The 21,030-nt window shown below is 34.6% G+C and overlaps 1 protein-coding gene and 1 long non-coding RNA gene across 2 annotated transcripts in view; both read left to right on the plus strand.

The window, feature by feature from the left end:
- The window catches only part of LOC110378459 (5'-3' exonuclease PLD3), a 570,622-nt gene that overhangs the window by 239,469 nt on the left and 310,123 nt on the right, over positions 1-21,030 (plus strand). The gene's annotated exons all lie outside the window — the stretch shown is intronic.
- On the plus strand, positions 14,428-16,192 carry LOC135117099 (uncharacterized). The gene is made up of 3 exons (XR_010276647.1): positions 14,428-14,857; positions 14,942-15,150; positions 15,306-16,192. It is a non-coding gene; the product is annotated as an uncharacterized LOC135117099 (long non-coding RNA).

Raw genomic sequence — 21,030 nt, forward strand, 5'->3', positions numbered from 1 at the left:
AATCCAAAAAAAGAACAATAGGAACTGAGAACCTATTCCCTTTTCACTGACTTCCAAAGCCATTCAGAAATCCAGTATTCATATCGAAGCTTTGATTTAATACTAATTAACCCTCTTGCTGCAGCTCGTTTTTTTTGCTACACGAGTGTTCATTGTTTAAAGGCAAGAGGATGCTATAAAAACGTTGCTTCATGTCCCACTTAAAAGCGGCACTTGAAACCTATTATACTTTTAACTAAGCACTCGGCGACCGGCGCGGGCCAAAATAAATTGTCAGCCGGGTACATATTAGGCGTATTTTTTACCCTCTCCTTACCCAGCTACCTTTTGTTACAAATAATTAATTGTAAACAAATTAGCGAGCCTGTTTTGTTTGTGTTTTGTGAAGCTAAATGTGAAAATCGGGTACTGGAATTTATTGTAATGCGAAATAGATAATAATGTTCGGGATTCTCTGTATTGGGTATTATGTTACGCTGGAATTGTTGTTTTAATGTTAATTTAAAAGTAATGTGGTATTGCAGTGTGAATTAATAAGGGTAACCAGAATTTAAAAGCTCACTGAGCGTTTAATTTTGGTAAATTTACTGTGTAAACGAATAAAACAATGCGGTAAAAATGGCTTTGCTGTTTGGTCTTGATTATTTTGCTTTATTTAATTATCGTAACCTGTATTTAAATGTTTGGCGGTGCTATCAACAGTACACTTGTTTAATAAATAACTTTAATACAGAGGCAATCGCATTCAATGCGAAGTTATGCAGAATTACGTACTTATGTTGAAATCGGTTGATTAAGCGCGTAAATATTTTGTGATCAGTGTTCCACATTGGAGTTGACAATTGATCAGCAGTTCGTGCAAACTAAACGTGTCGTCGGTATCAGTTTTAATTTAAAATCGGCATTCGCCGCCAACTGGACGCATAACTCAATCAACATCAATCCGAATCGGATTCGACATGGATTTAACAAGTAACGTCACTGTTGGTACTCGTTCGGTGTTTGCGTATACTCCCGTAACGTAACGTAATTCGGAAAGCGAGTCGTGTGGTCCGGCCCTGGCTGAACAAGCTTGTCACTGCAATGAATGTGCCCCACAAATCACCGGTTCGGTTGTTGGGGCATTTTTTGTCGTTTCGTTCATTTCGCAGTGAAATTGAGTTTGGTCTACGCTCGAAAATTTTTCGGCCTGGACAAGGCAAAAAGTGTTTGTAAACAAAAATATTCGACGCGATTTATCAAGGACGGGAAGATGAGATTCCGGGTTCCGGACGAGTGTCCATCTTTGCCATGTGTTTTAGAGGGTTGAGGCAAAAAATGGCCGGCTCAAAATTGGTTTGCGCTCTCAAATATACAAAACGGTTTTTTCTTCCTGGTCTTCGGTAACGGAGTAACGTTCACATAAATGGTTTTTAATTAACCCTCAAATACTTGAATACTGACTTATTTGTAAAAGGCTTTTATTTATTTCAGCGAAAAGGCATTTTAACAGCCATCCTTATTAGTATTCAAAATGCTTTCGAACATAACAAATACCGGTAAAGTCATCACATCACTCATCAATTATGACGAAAAATATCATATTATATTATCGTTTCAGACACTCGAAAGTCCACCTACCAAAGAGTAAACTTATAAAAATGAATTTATTACACATGGTCAGTAATTTTAACTGGCATATTATTATATTTCAAAAGTTTTAGCTCGTAAATCTTTGTGCGTATGATTTTTATGAGTCGTCTGATGCTTTCTGTGTCTCAAAAAATAGTTATGACATGAAACAGTCATAACTTTTCAAGTATCTGTTCTGTTACAATTTTGATTTTAAAGTTCTTGTCCGCCATTATGTTTTTGGTTGTAAATCTGCTTATAAACGATGCCATAACAATTGAATTAATTTTTATTTACTTATTCTTTACGATGAGTGCTTTTAAAATAAAGCTTAAAGGTAAAACCTTTTCTTGGAACCCTTCATCATTTAATTTGGTGCATTATTGGTCATTAGGCATAGTCCTCTCTAACACGTGGCATCTTGCATGGTCAACTTGACGCATCTAATGTCTGCCTACAGCCTTTCGCTGATCTTCGCTGCATACTCGCCGGAGGGCAGGCCTTGACCATAAACCGCAGATTGCATTTTTAGGTTTAGTCACTAATGACGAATCACCAATCCGAACACGAAGATCATTAACGAAAAAATATTTAACATAATTCAGTTCGAAGCTCAGACTTAAAAATCCAGCTATAAATCAAAACCTGGGAAGCTAATAATTAAACAAAAACTAATTTACATTAACGTCATTTGTATCCTTAAATGGTTAAAACCAAAAGTTGATTGATGGCACTTTCCAAGAAGGAATAGGTTAGACTTTGGTTAGGTTTAAAAATTGGCAGAAAATCTGCATTAACTTTTATGGCTTTTAAATTAATTTACAATATTTACTTTTATTTTATTTCGCTTAGAAGTGCTACACATATCGATAACATCGATAAATAGAAGTGTAACATCTGCCACGTCATAAGTTCATTTCATCTTGAGGGTTTAAAATCTTTTATCCAAATTAAAGGATTAATAAATAAGATTAAATTAATAAGAAAAAAAATGTCTTAAGAATAACTGTATACATACCAAGAAATTGATCACCTCTAAAACGAGCCAACACCATTCCGAAACCCTTAAACTATTTTATACCCCAAAATGATGATGTCTGATCCTTTTTCAACTCAATTAAATAGCCATTCATTCGGTATCCAGACACCGGCGCGGTCCGTCAAACAATATGTTTGCCAACAAATTAGCAAGCCCACAAACTCGGAGCGCATCTGAGTCAATTTAGGTAGTCCTTATTGAATTACAGACCGACACGTTACCGCGGCCGGTTTTCGTGTAACTACCTTTATATTACCTTCATTTGAAAATCAACCCTTACGTTTTATACATAAAGAACTTTTTGGTGTGACACTTAATAAGCTATTAAGGATGTTGTGTCGTTTTGAATTGGACCATAAGGTGTTGATAATAGGGTTTAAAATTGAAATAGTTGTCGAAGGTGTAATAGTGCAAAGGGTAAGGTACATGCAAGAGCAAAAGGGCGATGAGTGATGTGACGTACGTAGCCTCTGACTTCAAGCATCGTGCGATCGACTGTACCAGCGCGCTCCGATGATAGTTATTCATAGTCCTGTTTAAATATATTTTTTATTTTCTAATTATCATCAATCAGTTTGTAATTAGATTTATATTGAGGTAATAAGTTTGTGCTTTACGGTTAGTTTGGATGAGGTATGGGCTACCATTCGACTGCATCAGACAGTTAATTTAAAGAAGTAACTGGTTTTTCAAACGTTATATTTTGGGAATAGTCCTTACATGTCCCTTCATTTTTAGATATTACCAGTTTTAGTCCAATATTATATGACTAAATAGCTGCCAAGTAATTTAGATACTTTAAATATTATTTTCGTATAATAGTCTATATTCCCATCGTTAACGCCGTCTTAGAACAAAAATAAAAAGGCTATAGTTTCGAGGTCGACCCTATGGATAATGTATCGGTGCATCAAACGTGAGACGCGGGTGAGATGCGCCACTATTGTTTACTAGCTCGCGAATATTGTGCCACTCAGTGGCGCTTCCATTGTTACTTACGATACGTCAATGTTCAAAGGCTGAATAAAGATCTGGCTAAATTCTGTATTGAATTTATTTTTTCCTATCTGGATTCAAGTATCCTTGTACTATACTCCAGGATTCAATATTATATCCTAATGTCTAAATTAAATGTTACATCGTTTGCCTTATAATGATTTTCTTGATATTATTTGGTGTCAAAAAACGTTTATTTCTTAAATGTCTGTTTCATTAGGTCATAAACGTAGTTTTAATTATAGGTCTGCCATTAGGCATACTGAATGTATCAGTCCATTTCCTTGCTATAAATGTAAATCTAAACATGAAACGGTGACTTATGCAATCATAGAATTTCCTTATCCAATTCTGGGATAGAGTAAAAGATTATTAAAACTTATTTATTTTGTGACGGATGCTACAAAACAATGTACACACGCGCCCATCTGCCGGGATATTATACGTTCGTGTAACAAGGTTGAAGCGCTGATTATAATGACGTGTTGGGTTTATTAAACACCTAATGGCGGCTTTTATACAAGATGGATACCCGGTGATATCCATGTCAAAGAATAGAGGAAAATTGTTTTGATTTTATGAGGAAAACTGCTCCTGTAACATCGGAAGATTTTCTTTAAGTAAATAAAAGTCATTATTGAATAGGTACTCTCCATTTAGATTTTTATTATTAGAGTATAGGTTAAGTTAGTTATTGCTGAAATACTCAAAAGGTTATTCTAGCTTTCGAAATTCTATCTTTACAATACCATGATCTAAGTAATTCTTACTATGCCTAATATTTTTTACGATATTTATTGACGTTATTTCATTGTGTCCTCAAAAATCTTAGGACCTCATTTCAGGCCGTTTTCACTACGGAAGATCGTGTATTTCACTTAACTGTTATGACAGGCGAATATAACTATACCCTTATATTGTTACTGTCGTAAATTATGAAAGGTTAAGTGATAGCAAAGGGTATTGCACCTTGCACAATGCTTTGCTGCTTCGTGACGTGGCTATGAAGAGATGATAGGAACCTTGGAAGTGCCAAAGGAACAATTTGGATCCTTATGGAACCTTTTCACTAATCTCATCCTCCGAGCCTTTTTACCAAACTATGTTGGGGCCTTTTCACTAATCTCTTTTAATAAAAAATAGGTAGACCTAAAAAATATAGGAAATTACAGGATGCACAATAAAAAAACTAGGCAAAATAATAATCGCGTAAAACACGATAAAAGATACAGTATATGTAATGAGCACGAAACGCCAAGAAAAATAATATTTTTATTCATATACAGAATCAAAACAGAACTTAATAGTTTAAAAGTTCTGTTCAATTTTAAAATTGATAGTGTACTCATATTTAGCCATCTGGTAAAAGCTGTCCTCCACAAAATGTATTATTTTATATTCGCTTAAAATATTTTATTTTTACTTATCCGTTTACAGGTTAAAGTGAATCATGGAACAGTTATACAGTCGGCTTCTCTTTTAAAAACATTTATATGCAACAGAAGTTACGGATGTTGATCCTGTAAAAGTGTTATTAAAAAAGTTTAAAAAAGTGCAGGTATATTAAAAATAATATATACAAAAAGAAGCATATAAGATTATCAAAACCATTAAGCTATCCAATGAACCGCATAAGATAAATTAATTTACGATCATTTGAATGCCATAACTCTTTCTATATAGATACGTTGCCCATCCAATTTTGTATTGTCATACTCTAAATCAAAGTTTTATTGTTCTAATTCATATTTCACAATGAGTAATAGAGCTATTTGTTAGCTATCACACATTAATGGCCGACAAAGCTATTAAGTGAGTTTTTAATCTTGTCCAAATCAAATGTGAAAGAGTTTTATGTAAATTATACTTAACTATCTATTCGGGAAAACAATTCAGGGGAATTGGTCGTCATTTTGAATTTATGCTAATAAGTCGCAGACCCACGCCTACGACAAACTATCTAATTTGTGGGTCGGTTTTGGTAGACAAGCGTTTAAACGTTTTTGCTTATAAACCTCCTATTATTAGAATTAGAATTAAGTCGAACCGTTTCCTAAAATGTAGAAAAAAGTAAACGCTTTAATAATCCAGGGGAAGTACCATAATGTCGCTAATCCGATTATGAAATATGGCGTGCGTGTTTTTCTCACCGTATGTTATTTTTTTGGAAGAAATGGCATGTGTTTCACCTCTCACCCCTGACAGTTCTACATTGTAACTCATATTCGAGCTGTAGAAATCGGACTGTTATAGATCAACTGCATTTTTTGTTCACCACCAGTTATTTATTTAAACATTTCATTACTTATCAGCAATTGTTATGAATAATAAACAAATAGTTTTCAAAAATATCGAGTGTCTAAAAAATCACAATCAATAAACAGACGTTATTAATTTCTTACCTATCATGTGCGAGAACGTTATAGTAGTAACACAAAAAAAACATATTAAGATTTTTTGTTACATTTAACAGCGATTGGATTTTAATTCATTTTTTATACAATCCTTGTCAGGTGTTATGTTTTTGATAGGTATATCCAGGTTTGTTTAATATTAAAAGTAAATATCGATTTTGAGAAATATCGAAATTTCCACTTACTCAGCACTTTTCAATCGATCTCACTTAATCCTTATCCGAGTAATTACATTCGTCGAAATGCTCTTACGTTGACATTACAAATCCTTAAAGTGCTGATAAACAAAAATCTAAGCGCTGACAGAGGGAGCTTCCCCTAGTTTTACAAATTTAATTTTGCCAGTACCATCGCTGCATGTTTTGAACTTCCAATACAAGTAATCCTCACTTCCCTTCAATCCATAACAATATTTGTGCATTAATTTTCGCAGTGGCAACAATATAGCTCCTTGAGGAACTCTCACTAAGTATTTGCTAAACATGATGTAGAATACACAACAAACACTTATATGATTTAAACTTTTAAACTTTATCTTACATAAGTAGCCTGTAAACTTTTTCAGCACATTATTTAATGAAAAGCTGTTAATGTATTGCCTACGTAGCCGTAAAAACATAGATCGATGTTGTCAAAAGCCTCAGAGTAAATAAGATGATTACAGAAATGGATTATAGTTAATTCTGGCGTAGTTCTTGAACTGCAAAACTAAGTTTGTTGCGTTGATCTTAGTAATCCAATATGAAACTCATCAGGATGGCGTTGAGCCGTGAACGCGCATTTCAAGTTGAGATAAAGGCCCAGACATATAGGCGCACGTGGCAAGCGCGTGCTTCACCAATATGCTACCAAATGGGTGCAAAAACATCCTCGTCCCCTGAATTAGGGTGACCGTCACACCGGCACCGCCTTGATGAGTTCCAGATTGGTATGATATTGAATTAGGCACTTAGGAGAATCGACAAAAAATAATGCATCGGAATATTGGAATGAATTTGAATGTAAGGATGTTTTGGCGTGTAACTTTAAAGATGTTGCAAGTTTCTACGTAATTGGTTGTAGTCCGCCAATATAAGACAGCAATCAATCATATTTTGAGACCTCTATAAAAATTAAATTTGTAAATTTTTTCGGTACAAAACCATACAAAATGCACCTCTAACAAACACAACAAATCCAAGTTACGCTCCGGTGTAACAGCAAAAAAAAGTAACCCCAGAAGCGTGCCCAAAAATAAAACTAAAAATAACCCCTCCATTAACTAGTTAATGCGCTAACAATGTTCGTTGAAAAAAGACAGAGCGGCTGTACATTTGTATGAGTGGAACTGTCCAATCAAGGCTCTTCAGTTCCCGAGCCCGATATTGTCCTGTAGGGTACTCGTTCTGTGGTTTTACTTTTTTCGAGTACAGGTGAAAATTGCTGGCCGCTCGCTGCGTATTCATTTGTGGATTTCAGTCGTATGGACACGCGGCTTTACGATTAATTGGATTACGGACTTGAGTAAATTATTTTGGTGTTTTACTGTTTAAAGGGGATGTTTATTTGTAATGGACCATGACATGATGTGTGGATTTAGTTTGATATGGTTTTTAATGTTTTTATGTCAAAGTTTAAGGTTTTATTATGTTTCTAGTTAGTCTATCAGTGATATAATTTTATTCAGCGTTATATCGCTTGTTGTGAGGTTTAAAAAAAGAGCCTCTTTTTAACACAGTTATATTTAATTCAGCAAAATTGTATGTCATTTTAAACCGCTTTTGTTATTAACTCTTAACTCCCGTGTTTGTAATATAACGTAAAGCATTCTCAACATATCCGTTTAGCGGGACCTCTACTCTAAACAAGCGTGTTTCACGGAAATAAGCAAAAGCAAGTTGAAAATTTTAACAGAATTTCTACTCGAAAACGTGCGAATATGAGTTGCAAACTGCCACTAATGAAAGCCGCAATTACACCAGCATACGTCAAGAGGATGAGCTCCGGGCTGGCAATAAACGTTTAATTAAAAATAAAAAAGCTGGTCCGACTCCCGTTTCACAGATAGTTTCTCATTAAACTTGGTTTCAAACAGGGTCTCGTGTTTCAAAGGCAAGTCGCTCACCCCGGTGTGAATTAGGCCGAAGTTATACCTTAGCGGTGTCATATCATACCGTTTGATCATTTAGAGAATGTCTTCAAGGCGTTCCACTGTGACATTCTCCAGATTAAATTTAAGTGGAAGATAAAAGATTCACAGCTCCGAATATAAATTATGTTTTGGATCTACTCGTATTATATTAAAGATTAACTTTGGTTTTATTTTACACGTATAATTTTCGCTATTAATAAAGGCGTAAATTAAAATTATGTGGTATAATTATTCCACTTTTGGAATCTTATATGAGCCTACTAACTATACTGGGTATAATTTGTTCTATTAATTCAGTGTACTGCTTCAGTAAAATGTAGTTTCAATACCTATTTATTATTTACACGAGTAGTTAAAATAGATATTGGTATTTTAATTGTATTTTATCTAATTGAAAATAATACATAATGTTTAATAATGTCCCAATTCAAAACCTTCACGTCAAAATAAACAAACATGAACTCATACCAAACGGTATATTTACAAAAATAGAATGATCTGATTGTTCACAAAATTACTTCCAAAACGTCCCTCACAGACAACAGAATCAATCACGAAGAGATTACGATCTCCTACCATTTGTTCTCGTAACTGCTACCTATTTGGTGTCATTGAGGCTACTCGACGTACATACATTGTCTTCGAAAGGGTTTACTAATGGAAACTATAGGGAAAGGAATTAGGCTGTTCGGTTGCGTACATCATTGTCGTTTTGGTCATTAAGAAGACACGAGTTATTCGTATCGGTTAACAATAGATTTTATGGCACTACGAGGCGATAAAAAAGCAATTTTATAAGTAAGTTCTTAACATTGTTGAGGTCTTTTGGTATCGCCGCATGAACTTTTATTATATCGATCACATATGAAGCTCATTTGCGACGATTGTTTCACGAATAGCGTGCAAACAATGCGGGTACCACATAACACTGAGCATCATTATTGGATCGTGCTCGCGCACAACCAACCGCGAAATTTGTAACCCTCAAATCTCTATTTTTAAAGTTCCGCTTTTGGGTTCGACACACACCGAAATAATGCGGACTTTTATGTTCAGTCATAATCACATCCTTTCGTGTAAAATGTCTCAATTAGGTACGGGAGGATGTGTGGACACGGTTGAATTTAACGACTTTTGAATACGACTCTTTTGATGGTCGCGCCCGATTGGTGACTGTGATGAGAGTGTTATCGCCTTGTTCATATGTGGTGCTGTGTGGCCAATGGGGTGCTGATGTGATTATGAAATTGATGAAGACATTTCAAATGTTTGAAATATTTTAGCATAATAACAAGTCCATAATCATATTTTGTAAGTTGAGGTTAAAGAACACGGAAGAAACAATAGAACAACATTATGCAACAAATCACATTAAAAAGTCTAAACACCGGTACACTTGCACAAAGTTCAATTACCCGTTATCCGGAGCAACAATGAAGTTATTTCGCCCCCGCATTGATCTGTATCAAATCTATCGACACCTACGTGCATTGTCGATCTAATGAATGTATAATGAAAGCCGATATGAATATAAATAACTTAAAATGAATATTGTCGTGAAGATGTTCTATTTGATTGTACATCGGTATTTGTAATTTCGATTTGTATAGTTTATTGAACTTTTAGGGTATTCGTGAATTCCAAACCAAATTAGGTTATTCATAATGTTATTATTATTGAAGTTCGGATGGACGGTGAGAGCCGACAGTTAATATTTCTGGACTCCCAACGTGATAAGTTCGTTATTTATTTAGGAATATGAATTAGAATTTAATGTCATAAATATGGGAATGATAAATACATAATGTATAAAATAATGATGCTATCCCAGAGATATGTTAGAGAAAATACCGCATCGACTTAATAAAGTCGTATAGAAAAGTTTTACATATATTTTATCTGCATAAGACAAGTTACGGGTAAGGAACGACGCGAACATATTAAAAAACAAACGCAAATCGGTGTAATAAATCTGCGAATAAATAAAAGCCGGGCCCCTCTGTCTCCGCCCTCCCACGTAGGGTCAAAATAAAGGGCCTAATGAGGCCGCTCATGGCCTCAGTAAGTTATTCGTGTTACTTATTTAGTACTCTTATTACAGTTGGAGCCTTTCTGCGGATTGAGCCTCATTTGTTTCTGGTCTTAATTTTACGGCGCGGATTATTTTTTGTTTTATGTGGCAAAGGTATTAATGGAGAGCAAGCTAAAACTTTGTATGATAAATAATTTGCAAGATATGGAATATGTTTTCAGCAGAAACAAAAGCAGATTGTACCGTATTATGACCGGATAAAAAATTAAAATGTAACATTTGTATAATGGAAAATATAAAGCTTCCTAACAAAGGTCAGCTATCAAATATCACAAAAACTCATTCCGAGAAACAATATTCGCCGGAATTCAGAATCCCTAATAAGTAAGCAGATATCATCGTTTCCATTTTAATAAATAATCCTACTCCGTATAATGCTGGCTGAAAAACAAAGAAAGAAAAATCCAGCCGCGCTTTCCGCTCGAAGTAACCGTGGAGCGCAGGGGGACTAAGTTTTAACACGAGACGACCTACAACTCTAGTGCTCTGGCGACTCATTAGGGACCCCGCTCCGCTAGCGAGGGGCCTGAGGGGCCTCAGCCCAAGCAAAAGGGGTTCTTCAGCTTTCGAGAGCCATCCGTGTGCGCGTGTAACTACTACGTCACTATATGACACAGTATAACATTTGTTGCACTACGAAATTGATGCACTGGATTATACGTACTCTTCTTATTAAGGCCTTTTCTATTCTGTTGAGTTTAGAATGAAGATGTGAGTGCACTGTGCAATAATAGTACCTGTCCTCACGGCAGTTAGGTCGCGAGTTTCTCGCAATACGGGAACGTTGTGCGGCTACAATTCTCCGCTCACATATTTCAGACTTTGCAGTCTCTGTTAATTTGAAATTGTCTTAATTTGTTTTGTCTGAGAGGCACATTTGTTTCTTGGCCTCTAGAGTGTTTGTATTTGCAACGGAACGTGGCCTCTGCTGTCTTAATGTGAAATTTAAGTTATACTTAATTAAAATGAATATAGTTTTGTATTTTTATATAAAGTTCAAAGTTTCTTCTACTCTGCATTCTCTGATGTTAAAAGTTAGGTTGTCAGGATTATTGGTTAATATCTGATGATTATAAATATTGAAACAAAACAGAACTGACCTAACTTCCTAATAAAGTTCTTTTATCTACACATTTAAAGCAAAGAGGAAATATTCATGAGGAAATTTTGTAATATCAAAGGCTGCATTCTTCCAGAGCTAAATACATTATTATTGTGCTTCCCACAGGCTTATCAAATCGTACCACACTTACTTCTTTGTCCTTTTCATACAATATTATTTATTCCTCCTACAAGCACAAAGTACAAAGCCTATAAATTCAAAAGATTACAAGTAACACTACTGATTTTCCGATCGACCTCATAAAGTTTTATTTAAGTCATTTCTATACGCTCTCGTTAGCTTGCTTCTTGTATTTTAACCGAAGCCTTAGTAGAATCTAATATAGTGTTGGACAGTGTCACATAAATTGTCACTTTAAATGACCGTAAGATTCTACCACGGTAAGCTCATAAAGAAATGTGTAAAGACCTTAGCGGTTTAGTACTCGATACAGACAATCTGGATCGAGTAGGAAGTGTTAGCAATCGAGAACATTGTTTATGCATCGATTGACTTCAAACAGTTCGAGTTTGCTCGAGAATCGAGACATTAAGATAGGTAAAGACTTTATGAAACTGTTTTGTAGTTCAGTATACATATTCTCTATAGAAGTCTAGTCTACATAGTGGTTTTTTTAGCGTTTACAATTTTTACGTAGGTTGTTGTAAAATGCTCTATAACAGCATATTTTAGAACATAACAACGATTTGTCGTGATTTCTTAACCAGTGCTGGTTACAAACCTCTTCAATTTTACTTCAGTACAGTTATAGTGCTAGTAAGTGACAAATCAATTTTTATTAGATTCTCGTCACAATATTTGCCATAGTTCTCTCATGACTTGTTAAAATTAAACCATAAATAAATATGTGCTCTAGTAGCTGTATAGTTTCGGGAATTTCACTATCGAAATAGTTTCAAATAGTAGCGTACCCACAATATATGCATGCAATAACGACATTAAGACGTCCAGACCCCAAACTGTTAGATGCAGACAACATTGATCGAGTAGGTACTGAGTAAATATTCAGTTTGGACACCCTTCGCCTTCCCTGCAGGCCATCTATCGTTAAAGGCTAAACCTCAGACAAATCTACACCGGTCTTCACATCACTCTTAATAATAAAGGATCATGATGTAGATTGGCGATGATGTAGATCATGATAAGCGAAACCCTTGGCCCGAGATATAGAGGACTTAATCCCATAGATGTGGCTGGAAATCATTGCGGACTTTTTTATAGATAGAGTAATGGGTGATATCAATTTATTTGGGCATTTCATTGATTTAGAAAGAAGATTTAAGATATTCACATTCATGATCCAGAATGTGAATATCTTAAATCTGGATAAAAATTATCGAAGTCATATAAAAATTTTGAAAAAATACTTAAATGAAAGAGACAAATCGGATTTAAAGCAATCTAAGGTACGCAAATATTTAAACTATAGAGCAAGCAAAATGATGAAAGAAGAAAATCATAAAGCTTGCAAACAACTAGAGTAGAAAACGGGGTTAAGCTAACCTAAGAAAGTGGAACAAAGAATGAAAACAGCAAATAGAATAAATAGCATAAACATAATATCTTGTACGTTTGTCACGAAAGTAGGACAAGAAAGAATTAATGGAATGCAAGGTTGTTATAGAAGCCATAGATAGGCGACGATGCCGAAATATATCGAGTTACTAGTGTTAGTAATATCAAATTTACTTGTCTTGCTTGTTTATGCCGTTCATTTGAATTTTGGGAGATATTTTTGGTGAATAAAATAGATTGCAGTGCTTTGTTATTGATTCTTCCTTCTTGTATGATTAAATTCAGTGTCATTATTAACTTCTTACCTATATAACTAATTCAAACAGAAGTCTCACGTACGTAACTTAAGACTGGTTAGGATTGTGAATATACTTTACACGGCTTGGGTTTCATCATAAAAAAGTTATGGTTATTTTAATGGCCACGCCTGAACACATATATTAATGCAATTCTTCCACTTATAGCAATAAATAGGGTTATAGTTAATAATGGGCACAGCTTACAAATTAGACAAAATATTTGGTAGTTCTTTGCTTCAAACCTGTCTAAAATTTCGTCAGTCTGTACCCTGTACGTACTCATTACTTAAAAGGATTACAATTTTATCCTACGCGAGGACCGGCCCATCGGTTGCGTTACTTGATCTCCTCTTAGGCGTAATGATTGATGCGCTGTGGATTTACTTTAATGTAATTAATGAGCCTATTTGACATGGGCCCTTTTTGCCCCATTTTAATCTTTTTGCATACTAGTATTTTTTATAGTTGCCGAAAGATTTTCGGTTACGATTTCGGTTGCGGAGTCAGTCAATGAGCTTGTGTAAAGAGTATTTCAATAATCAACAGGTGCAAAGATTTTATTAAAACAAAATTACTTTCACGGTGGATCATAAAAATCTTCGCCAATCACTGAACAGGAAATTGCTTTAAAGTATTCAATATCATGTTCAAACCGCTTAAGCGTCTTCATATTATTTTGACGAGCCGTAATCATACCATTCTTTGTTTCAAAACTACCGAGGAATCCACACACTACAAAAAGTTCTAAAGACATTTTAATTTCATAAATTGTAAAGAAAATGCCTACATCGTTAGAGACACGTGTCACCACTTTGTTGAAAAAAAAAACAGGAAAAGGTAGTCGTTAAAATTTCTGCATGGGTCAACGTGAAGGTTAGGCATACGAGGGGACGAATTCGACGATCCATGGACATCATTATCGTACAAAGTACCATGTTTAGACGATATTGTACTTAACAATACAGTATAATAATATCGTCCTGAATAGAAATATAAAAAAAGAAAATTTCTGCGAGTTCATCGCGGAGATTCAGAATTCAATATTTTTTTGTTGTCTCCTGTGAATTGTGAACAAGTGACAGATTTATTTGATACTAAACTGAAGGCTCGGTGTATTTATTTGCTATTCTGCGGGGATTCTTTTGAGAAATTCTGTGAAAATCAAATAAGTTTCTTCTTGTTATCAATATTCTCGATACAAATAAACACGTATAGTAGGGTGGAGCGATTTTATTTTTTTTGAATTTTTGCTTCGGCATACCTGTATAAAGTTGCTATTTTAGGTCATTACTAAATACGAGAAAGCTCAGTTTGTTTACGTCAAGTTTAGAGGTGCCCCCATCATCGTAAAGTTTTGAAAATTTGCGCAAATTCCATAAAATCGCAAACATTGTATAAACCCGGAATTATATTCTTAGCGATGCTTTATTAGTGTAAACTAAACAAGATTGAACTTGAAACGTGTTTGTTCTGATCGGTAGGTAACGGGGTGCGGGGAAGGGGTATTTTTTATTTCACTCCCTCACATCAAAGAAATGGCATTAGCCAACTCGCGCGCGTACACGAGCTCACTTGTTTGTCGTGCACTTAGGTACTTGACACATCGAATCTGACGGCTGGGAACAAATACATATATTGTAAGTAATATTTTTCACATTCAAAACATGCAGTTTCGGTTATAACCGTAGTACTATTAAAAGTATTCTTTGTCTTAATTACAGAAATATGTTGCAAGTTAAAACACGACAAATGTCAAGCTGTCCTGCCTCTGGTTTGCCAGAAAAGTTAACTGTTTCCCAGTTACCAACTTACAGCGACTGAATATGAATTGAAGCCTGATATAACAACAAAAGAGCCAACAGTTCATGAAATATCTGAAAGGCTGGCTCAAGAAGTTTTATAAATATGGCAAAAATCGTCGCTGCCAACTGTAAGTTTCAAAAGAATCCTACAATTGATTCACGTTTATCATGACAAATACAGATGCTTAATGAAACCATATCGAGGCCGTCCAACGGACATTAAATACCAAGAAAAAAATAATAAATTCATATCAGACTCTCATAGTTTCTTTGATATTTGTAGCTGCAAATGCAAAGTTATATCGGATTGTAACTGTCCTAAAGAATGTCGCATTCCCAAGGAGGAAGTTGTTTTTTTATTGGATCAAAGAACGACCAGAAAAATGATGATAGGCGGTGTCGATGTGGCTACAACGGCAAAAATAAGAAAAAACAAGAAAGAAAAGAAAAAGCTTTATATCGCAGTAGAGAGGTAAACTATTTTGATAAACCTTGTTGTTCTCGTTCATTGACTGATGATTTGGTAACAGAAAGCAGCAGCTCATGCGATAGTTTGCTTGTGCCATCTACTAGTCCTCAGTATAAAAACCCAGAACAGGTAAAACATAAAGCTTCGCCACCTAATAAAAAAAAACGATTGAATTTAACCTCATTAGCTCTTGCATGCGATCGTACTGGAGTTTCGGATAGAGCCGCTGCTATTATAGCTTCTTCTGTCTTGAAAGATGTTGGCATTATTGAAACCTTGAAAAATGTGGTCAAGAACGGTCTCAGCATGTGTCAGATTATTGATTTTCCATGTCACACTCAAGCAGTAGAGCGCTGCATCAAGTTGGTGACAGAAGCATCAAATGCAGTTTGTGGAGATAATAAAAGAGACGGTTTCATTAGAGCGAGACTGCTTTCGCGTAAACGAATACCTACTTTTAATACGAAAAAACAGTTTGATATTTAAGTTTGCTTTTTTAATGTTTAATTTTTGCAATAAATAGAAAAATTGGATTTTTTTATATTTTTTATTTTCATCTCCTCTGGGGCACCTCAAAATATTGCGACTGGTAAGTCAAATTTTGTACACTTGTTCTGAATATTATAAGACAACTTTTCATCCCTATTCCGTTGAGAAAAAACGATTTTTTTTTTGCTCCATACATTTTCGCTCCACCCTAACGTATAGTCATTCATGTCACTAGTCATTCAGTTTCATTGTTAGGTTTTGAAAGACAACTTTATTTTTATTTGCCAACAATGTTTTAATAATCGTAAGAGATCGAGAGATCGTATATTTACCTCAACGAGTGTTTTTTAAAGTGTGTATCTCTGCATTATATTCTAGTTCCATGCCTTATGTTGGCAAGTATGAAGCCATAGCTAAGACTAAGACGCCTTTTGACATAACTTTAATAAATGAATGTAATTCCGACAGAACGAGGGATCATCCGTGCGACTACAGAAATGCACTCGAGTACAATATCAAGTTTGCACGGAAATGTTGCATGACATAAGCAGATCAACTTCTTAGGCTCTTGTGATGGTATAATAGAGAAGAGGTACTATTCAAAACTACGCACTTATGTAGCTAATTCAGAAACAACTCATTATGAGTAGGAACCTTACATTAGAACGTTAACATATACCCATTCCTATTAAACAAGTATGTACATACAGCTTGTGTTCAAATCGCCCGAACCGTACCGGTATTTCACTAAAACATAAACGTAAAATACCCATCATTATCCCCAAAGCTGTCCACGAAATACGAATACAAAAATAATAAACAATAACGATATTAATAGAACCAAGGAAACCGGCACTTACAACGCGATTTACTAAACGATCGAACGTTAAAAACTGTGATCAAGTAAATGGTCCAAAACGTCCATCGATTTGGCCGGAAAGCAGTTATTTCGATGCCCATTTCTTCAAAGGAAAAAATCTTTGAGACATCCACCAGCTATATGGAACGAAAATACTATCATTAACCAAAGGCCTTCGTGAACCGTCCAAAATATATGTTAATTCCATTTAATTATTTTTATTACAGAATATTTTGGGTCTCGGGACGAAATCCTTTATTATTTTACGTTTTAAGATTAAGTTAGGTACTTTAATGTTGTTACCTTCTTTTGTTTTGGATTTCTCACAATTACAGGTAATTTGTTTGAATAATCTTGAGTTTTACGAAAATTAAAGACTCGGTGTCAAATTGATAATAAAAAATGTTTTGTAAAAAATAAAGTTGAATTTTTTTTTTTCGATGCTGCATTCATACTATAAAAATATTAATGTAAATATCAGCCAAAAAAACATAATTCTTTAATAATTTCTTGGATCGTTTTAACATTTGTTGACTCAGTGTGCTTAAGTATTTTAAAATGAAAAACTTACCTGATTGATATTTAATAGGCGACCGTTTGGCGTCGTGCGGACACCTTGGCATTCACGATAATTTGATCTAATAAAAAATTAAAAGCATTTTGAAAACATCATAATGGTAACAACGGCATAATTGCTTAATGGCAACCCTAAATTGTGATTCCATATTATTTATTCATGAGTCGAACATCGCCGATCTTCACATGCGATCGAGCGTTTGCACCGAGCCCCGAAATTACCTATCCCATTATGTCATCAACCGTTTTATGAATCTAAATTCTTTATGATACGAATTAAGTATCTTTTTATAATGGACCATGGTTGCATACACCCTCGATTAACTGTAATAACCGTTTAACAATCCGGTCAACTGAGTATGTAGACGATGTAGTTGCTTAGTCACATTTTAATAAGTTCAGGTCAAAAACGATTGGAGGTCGATTCCATGAATGATCATCGCCTAAGCGCGTTTTGATTACCGTAATCACGTAGAAGGATGTATTTAGCAAAAATAATTTGGTCTTATTATATTAATACGCGATATTTTCACGGAATTGATATGAATCACAGCGTGTGCATGATAATGCTAATGAGGATCATTTACTCGGGGATAATTTTTATAATTAGGGTATGGCATTCGAGTCACAAGACAAAAACGTAATTGTCGGATGTCGTGAAGATTTTAATCAGTTGATTTATGAATTGCCGTTTGTTGAGGACAGTGTGAATAAGACTTGATTTTTTTCGGGATGTTTGCTAAACACAACATTTTTATTTTGATAAATAACTTTGTAGTACAGGTTGTAAATAGAAGAATGGTTAAAAATACGGTCGATTTGTTATCATAATTATTTTCTACGTCTGTAAGGTGTAAGAGAATGTTATTATTTAAAGGATTTTTGTTTCGATGTCAGCAATGTTTTGCTCACAAAAATAAGTATACGACTTTTCACAAACAACAAATAAAAGCTATTCTTATAACGTAAATAATAGAAACTTAATAATATCATAACTGCAAACTTTCTAACTAGAATTTAATAACTGGCCTATTGGATCGAATTCTCACCATCGTTAAGCAATATCATTTTCAATTAAAAAGCAATTTTGTAAAAATACAACGTCACACAGAATAAAGGGTAAGAGCATACTCCAAACTTAAAATTGTTTCGAAAAAATAACGGTGAGACAAAAGATAGTAATTTTGAAGGCAAACGTTTGGGAACCCATCACATTCGACAGAACGATCATTGGCCCGTAAAATTAAATGCTAATACAAATTATTATATTCAAACTAGAATGTGGCTAACAGCATTATAATAAGAGACCTCGGGAAATGAGATCGCTCGTAGCGATGACTAATTTGGGTAATTCGTGAATAGATCTCGATATTATTTTTTTAGCTTGCTGTACCCAATTTTGTACACGGAACTGTGTGTAATTTAGAAACGTACCGTCAGTAAATAAACCGCCTTTTTGATGTTTTGTTTTAATTACGAAGGTATTGAAAGCTTGATTATCACACCGTGAAAATATTAATTATTTTGGGTGCCTTTTGTGCTGTTTACTTTATGTTAAGGGTACTGATATCTTGTTATTTATGCGGCTAATTGTTTAAAGTTGAACGAAATGTAATTTTAGGGTTTTCTGGTTTGCTGTTTGTGTATTCAAAATGGCATTATCTTTTTGATTTTTTAGCACTTGCAATATTATAATTACAAAAAGGTAAATATAAGGTATTTGAAAATTTGTTTTTTGGACATTTGACTGTTACTTATCTAAATCTAGGTTATAAGGGAAAAACTGCGTAATAAGATTAAATATTTTAAGTAGAGTTCATGAATATTAGAATAAAAATATAAGTTAATTAAGGCCTACTATTAAACAGATATCCAACACTTTTGAAGTTTTAAATGAAGAGTCAACAGCGTGTTTATTGAAGTGGGGTAACTTTTAATGAGTACTTAGTTCGAAGTAATTCATCGCGTGTGACAGACGCTTTCAATAATTAAAGTTTTCAACTAATTATGTTTGTAAAAGATAAGTGTTTGTAGGTTAATGGGTTTATTAGTTGTTAATTTAGTTTCGTTGTTAAAGAGAAATTTTGTAATGGCTGTGGGTGCTTTAAAAGTTTAATTTAAATAGAGTACTTCAGACGATTGTGAACAAAAGTATTGGTAGTTTTTAATTTAATTAAATATTTTATTTTTCTTTGCATTTTTTTATTTAAGCTTCTATACAGGTATGTACATAAATACACTACTAATGGGAGGCGAGATATGTGAAGATGTCAACGTTATGATCGCACAAAATTCTATTGATTTCAGGCAAAACGGGAACTTTCTAGGAACCTACCAGTGAATATTAGAAAAAATCTCTCAAGAAAAGACATGAAGCTTTCACGTATAACATCCGATACGTTTCAAACTACAAGCTTCTAAGTACGTCTACTTGTACTCAATAGAGTCTAGGTATATCATTGTCCGAGTAGACCAAGTTGTTAGCTCATCCAGTAAGTGCTATAGAACTCCATTCTCCTCAGTTAGGAGCATCAGTTTAAGAGTACGAGCAAACTACACACTAAACAGTCGGCCGATAGTTGACCCGACGGTTGGCAATTGTTTTTTAAGGAATATCTTGATTCCAATCTAAAGAAGGACTGATACCTGCTAAATATGTGCCTCATCTTTGTTATGTGCGTACTACCATTCATCTTCATACAGTGTTAAATCATCAAATGACCCCTCTCGCTGTGGGATAGCCGCGTGAAGGAGTCTCAGTCTCTTATTGACTAAAACCCATAACGTTCCTTCTTAGGCCTTTTATGTACCAGGGCCGTGGTAACTCTTTCGAACAATCCCACAGCGTACTGGGTCTACCTGCTAAATACTTGATCTTTGTAATGTGCGGACTACCATTCATATTCATACTGATTGGTGAGTCCGACAACAAACTATCGACCGACTAAAAGTTTGCAGTTTACGGGTACTCCTAGGAGCATCAATTTAATACCAGCCCGTCTTAGTGCTTGTGTAAGATCGGCTTGAAACCACATTATGCCGATGTGGTTTGTCAAACTGTTATCATAGTAAATGTGGCGAACATTTGCGGTATAATATACTGCCTAAAATAATATCTGGTAATCTAGGCAGATATTATTTTAAGTGATATTAAAGGCAGTTAACTGAAATTAGGTAAACGATGAATTGACTTAAGCAATGGCGAATTAAATAACATGCGAACTTTGCTGTTCATTACAGAATATGCCTATAAAAATATGTGCAAACATGACATGTTTGCACATATTTTATTGTGTTTAACAGCTTGAAGAAGGGTATAAATATATACCTAAAAGATAAGTACGTATAGATTTACCAACCCTTTCAAGGCAAAATATGCCAGCCACACTTATTTACCCATAACGCCTCACCACATCAAATCCGCAACTGACGCAACATCAAAACCGTAAGAAGCTTCCCAATATTTACATATTCTGACTACAAGGTTATATACCTTATATATGTGCTTACCAATCTGCGGGCCAGACTCTGTCATAACATACAGCAATCCAATATTGAAGATACACAAGTCGGGCTAAAGTAGAGAAGGCTTAAGGTCCTATGTGAGCGATCTGG

This window comes from Helicoverpa armigera, chromosome 7, assembly GCF_030705265.1.
Source record: "Helicoverpa armigera isolate CAAS_96S chromosome 7, ASM3070526v1, whole genome shotgun sequence".
NCBI lineage: Eukaryota > Metazoa > Arthropoda > Insecta > Lepidoptera > Noctuidae > Helicoverpa > Helicoverpa armigera.